Source organism: Siniperca chuatsi, linkage group LG10 (genome assembly GCF_020085105.1).
Source record: "Siniperca chuatsi isolate FFG_IHB_CAS linkage group LG10, ASM2008510v1, whole genome shotgun sequence".
Classification (NCBI taxonomy): Eukaryota; Metazoa; Chordata; class Actinopteri; order Centrarchiformes; family Sinipercidae; genus Siniperca; species Siniperca chuatsi.
Window position 1 is genome coordinate 22831997 of NC_058051.1, and position 6132 is coordinate 22838128.

Genomic DNA, 6132 nt, shown 5'->3' on the forward strand with positions numbered 1-6132 from the left:
AAGTGGACATATGCCAGCAAACAGATTTATAGACTGTAATCACAGAAATTAGACCATTCAGAGCCTGAAATTATGATTGTTACTGTTAATTTTGTAGATGTTCCTTATATTTCATTAATAATGTATTTTTCTGTTTTCTGCAACTTTTTGGGCTATTAATTATGTATATTATGTTGTTGTTTTTATAATTACTGTAAATGTGTGTTGTTGTCCAGCCTGGTTAATAATGTAACTAGGTAATAAGTCAGGTTGTCAGTAGAGAATCATTTCTACTGCTGTAAGATGGCGACACCCCATGGTGAGTTTCCCACACTGACGCATTGAAACCTTACTATCTTGTCCTCAAGGTGGCGTACTCACTCCAGGACCCTATACTCAGGCCAGTCTCTGTTCTCTGACTGTTGTTTTGTTGAGAGGGCACATCACAGTCATGTGTCTGAGATCCTTCCTCTCCATAGGGTTTTTTGGCAGGTTTCCTGGTGCTTCAAACACGATTTATTGTGTAATTTGTGATCTCTAGAGTTTAAGGCCTGGCTTCCTGTCAGCTGCTGTGTGAGATGCTCCTCAGTAAGACAATGGCAGACTGTGGTGGAGCATTTTACAACATACTAGGAAAACAGTTGAATCTTTTTCTATTTACCTTTCGTTTTTAACTGTTTCATTTTCCTCTTACTCTTTTCAAGGCGGTTCTTATGAAGGCAAATTTAAATCATTCAGGAGATGGTCAAGGATCCTGGTGATAACCCACCACACCCATGTTCAGTTTCACAGCACACATTCTACCTTTTTCTTGATTGCAGACTGTATAGTATTAATTTCCAAGCAGACTCTAGAGGGTGACTTGATATTATCTCCATTACCAAATAAACAAGGCCTCACTAGGTTCTGGTGGTCTCCTCTACATTTCTAGGCGTGTGACTTCTCCAAAGGGGTGCATGCTAACCCATGGCCTCTCTGCACTACCTCTGCCGGTTGTAGCTTCTCTGTTTTCAGGCGAAAATGTTTTCCATTCCTGGGCCAATGAATGCCACCTTTGTCCCTTCATCCTCCATCTTGTGTGAGAAAGCCCCCCTCGCTGCACTCACCAAGCCTGCACAAACTTAACCTCTTCCCCCTCCATCTCACACAGGAAAAGAGACATACCGGGTCTGGTGCTTTGATTCAAGCTCAGTAATCTGGAGGTCTGGATAAAGCCCTTGCTTAGAGGTCACTTTGGACAGCCAGTTTGGGGGACTTTAGGAAGAAAAAAGTGTAGTTGCAATTTGACTGGAACAGTGGGATACATAAAACAAATATAAGATACAAACTGTTTATCAGCATCTAAGAACTTAAAAAGAGATGGCCAAAGATGCAGGCTACGACTATTTATTCAATGTTAATTTAGTACAACTACTTTATGCTAGAAAATATGTGGTAATGAACATGGTGAGAGATATTTATTAGTTCTAAAGCCATTTAAAGCACTGAGACACATATACTTATCCTCATTATCAGCCTGTTCTGGCCACATTACACCAATTACATTGCCATTTTCTTAGGATTGGTGCATGCTTATTTTTCCAAACCACCCAAAGTCCCTCTGGGCCTTGAAACATATTCTACTCAGGCTGCTACACATCACCCATGCTGAATGTTTTATTAACACCTTAATTTTATCCGTTTCGAGTTTAATTTTATCCATTTCGAGTTTCAGTTTCCACTTTCAAACGTAAGACTCCCTGCATGGTAATAATTTGATATTAAGCAGAGGCATGAAATAAGAACAGTTCATGGTGAAACTAAGCTCCTTATTAGAAACTGTTAAATGCTTGTAGAGATTAAATGCATCGTTTAAGGCTCTCTCAAATTAAAGGATAAGGGCCATTATCCCTGTGCCACCCAGGGTGAAAGGAATTCCATCTGTTCTCTAAATTGACCCTCACCCACATAGTGACACACATGCACAGAAAGAGAGCGATGCTATAGTGGTTTTATCTATCTGATAGTTAGTGGTTCCCAAAGTGGGTGGCACCCTGGAGTACCTTAAGGAAGGGCCAAGGGTGACAAAATAAATACATTCAACCAATTAACATACTTGTTTGTTCTTTGTTTATTTTAAGTTCAGTATTTATCTGCAATCCACACGGCAGCATAGCCTAAAACTGCTGACCTATTTTTTCTGAGTGACTGAGAAACGGCCTATATTATTTCACTTAATATTGATGTAAGTTCATCTATCTATCTATCTATCTATCTATCTATCTATCTATCTATCTATCTATCTATCTATCTATCTATCTATCTATCTATCTATCTATCTATCTATCTATCTATCTATCTATCTATCTATCTATCTATCTATCTATCTATCTATCTATCTATCTATCTATCTATCTATCTATCTATCTATGGTGCAGGTATGTCAGATTTCCACTACAGGGATCTGTTAAATTAAGTTATTTTAACCATGCTATCACTCAGTCAGTCCGAAGTGTTGGTCCAGCACTTTGGCAGATGAAAACTAATGACCAAATTCCCATCAGCCTCAGGTGTACTTTTACCTTAAAGCAGCTATAATCAATATTATATATATTTTATAATATCAATGTATCATGACAGTGTGTAGCTCCGATGGGAGCAGCAAATCCAGCTAATTCTGGAGTTTTATAGTTAGTTTCAGCTCAATGTTTTGCTGTCTGGCATGCAAATTTACCGTTCTGGTTCACTCTCACCGCTGTCAAAAAGCCCACTGTACACTACCTGCTCAGTGAATGGCAGACAGACACAGTCAGTGACTAGCTGGTGAACATAGTGGAGCATTAAGCAGCTAAGGAGCCAGATATTTCCCTCAGGAGTTGGTGGAGACCAAACACGGAGCTAAAAGAGAGTGAATATTGGACTCACTTTTACCAGGTGGTTAGAAAAAAATTAATGAAACAAAGACTCCAAATTAATGATAATGTTACTCCATAACTGCTGGATGTGTAAAGCAACTGTTAACATGTTTGCCATGTCAACTAAAAAGGTGATATGTCATTTTGTTCAGAGTTTGTTACCTCTGCCATTGCCAAGAACTCAGTTATTGCAGGTTTAATGATAACATGGCATGATAACATACTAAATGTTAGTATGTTAACAGTAAACTATATGTACGCTTGTATGACATATGTTACATGCTACACATGTTAATATCTAATACTTAGCACATGAGCATGCTAATGTTGAGCTAAAAGCTCAGCTGAGCAGAAGTACAGATAAGGCTGATGTCATCCACTGGAAGCTGACAATTAATAGCTTGAACTGCTGTAGGTTGAGCCAAGTCTCACAGGGTAAAGCTGAGGCTGACAACCCGAGTCTGAGATGCCCTAAATGGCCACTGTACAAGGGATAAACCCTTTTGATTTAGATAATGACACAGCCCTTCCTCTGGCACTGCCCTCAGGCCAGACATTTTCTGCCGCAGCAGTAAGACAACAGCAGCAAAGTTGTTTCTGCATTTTTTTTTCATCCAACAAACCAATTTCACTTTCAGGTGTGTAATGAGAATTACAACCTCGTGGGGCCGCTAGCGTGGCTATTTTGTCTTGTTGCATTGGTAACTAAATCACAGTATTTAAATATTCTCTATGTGTTTTCTCATCAAAATGTGGTTTTATTTCTTAAAGGGAGCTCTTTAGGGTAGCTTTTCCTTTTGTCACATAAACAGTGATTTTATTACAGTAACAATGCACTTTGAGCATGTTGTAGCCACTAGCGTCTTATCTGTCCTCTGATAATTTCCTTTTGGTTAATTACAACCTGAACAACCCAGTCAGTTTTTCATGAGGGACAGCCCTCAGAGCCTGCCTGTCCTCTCCTCCAAGTGGGTGTTGACTACCTTCCCGTCACCGGCTTGTGTGTACAAAAAAGACCACAGCCACCCCTCTGCTGCGGTCACTGTGCCGAAACCTAGACACCCTCTAGACCCCTGGAGCCTCTGTGCACCCATACAGTTGTGAAAGGTCAGCCCTCCCATCACCACCCTCCGTCACTGCCATCTCTTCCCCTACCCTCAAACCAACCCCCCTCCTCCTTCATCCTCCTAGCTTCCACACCCTTCCTCACCCACCAACCCCCATCCTCACCATGCAGCTATCCCACTGCCCTGCCATCTCGCAGCATTCCGCGGGTCCGTGCACACAGAGGCCTATTGTGTGTGCTGGGAGACGGCAGAAGGTAGTATACAGTCAGAGCACCAGAGAAAAAGGATGTGTAGAGCTGAAATGAACTCAGTATTCCTGCTGTACATTGATACAGATCTGTAATTGAAGTTGTGACATTTCTGCAACATGGTTTTAAAGAGCACAGTGACAGATGAATGTTGAATGATTGCTCCACGGTTCTCAGCTGTTTATACATCTTCAGCACTTGTAGGATACTATAAATGGTGGCAGTAATTTCAGTGTTGCTTCTTCGAACAAGGCGTAATCAACCTTTTTTCTTTTGAACATCTGTAACATAACAGGCTCTCAGTCATTCTCCAACTTAAAGCCCCTTCCAACAGAACTGCAACTCTTTCTTCACGTGACACAGCAACAATGACTTGACCCGACACAGCAAACTAGACACAGCGTTAGTGAAGAATGGCACTGTATACTCCCTCTATTGTTTTAAGCCTACAGATTATTGATTCAGCTGGGTAACTGGCTGTTTAAATTCCTGAAATGTTTTCATTGCTGGACTCATCAGCATCATCACTGGTTGTGGTGCCATGTTAAACTTGAAACGACTAAAACCAGAAGATCCTACGAAACCAGGATCAACTTACTGTACTGTGCTATGATGATCAGACTTTATAATCCAGACTTTATAATCACATAGGATGAGGACGGCGAAAAAATGGAATAAAAACCCATTGCACAAAAGAGGAGATGCCTGTGGGTTTCAGCGATCTAATATGAGCTGATTTTGCATCTGTTTTCTACCACTTTCTGCCTTAAACATAATTCGTATATGCCAAACACCTCATAGACCTGGTAGACGAGAGCTAAGATGGTGGGTTCAAATCTTTCTTTCCTGTATGTGGAATGAGGGGGGCTCTCTAGAAGGTCGTGACCCTGGAATTACTGTGCCTCTCCTCATGACAAAGACTCCTTTTCAAGCTCACTCACCTGGGCCTATCTACCAGAGAGGGACATGATATAGATCACACAGACGTTTCATCACCCTTCTGGCTCAGTTTCATAATAGATAATTCTGGCATAAATGTGATTTTGTCAGGAATGTTGCTATGAAGATAAATCATCTTACAGACCTACTGCACAATTAAACTGCACATGGGGAAGTGATATACAGACATGAAGAAAATATATAATTGTTGAATGCCAAAAATTTTGTTCTATCTCAAGGCAAGTTTCCTTTCATGCGAGCCACAATAGGATTGTTCTTTTAACTGGATCTCACAACCTCTTGTCAATGGTCTTTGTCCAAACAGACAAAGTTTGACTGCAGTGTGAACATGACATAACTGTACTGTTGATTGGTCAGCTCAACACTTTAAGGTTGTCCAAGGTCTGCAGATTAATCCATAATCCAAGAGACTAGACCGGAACAAACAACCTCGCTGACCCAGTGTAGAGTTCCCATAACCTGAGAGTTGAACTGCAAGTGGCACCTCATTATTCTAGAAAAAGTGGCATTTATTTTTATGTCCTTACTAGACTACTTGAGACCTCTCATGTAAAAAGGATTTCTAGCTGTATCTAGTCAGGTAAAACTTAGAGTGGTATTTAGGCATTTAGTCATTTTTAATTTTAGTTTTATGATCAAAGTTTTTCTTATACTTACTTTGGTTGAGTTCCAGCTATGTTTTTAGAAAAGTCAGACCTAGGACTGGAAAGACCAGGTTTAGGCCAGGACTGGAAAAGTGTTATGACCTACAACATGGTTGAGCCCATTCGCTGAAGACAATACTATAGTTCTGTAATCAGTTTCCAGATGGTCAAGCAGTGAAACATAATTTCCTTTAAAAATCTAATATAATTTTATCATGTATGTGTACACCATAACATGTTTGACTTTCAATATGTAATGTGTAGTTTTTTAGACTTGCCCACAAGAAAGCTGTTACTTATATTCAATTACATGTTGGTCATTGTAACACTGAGAATGGCC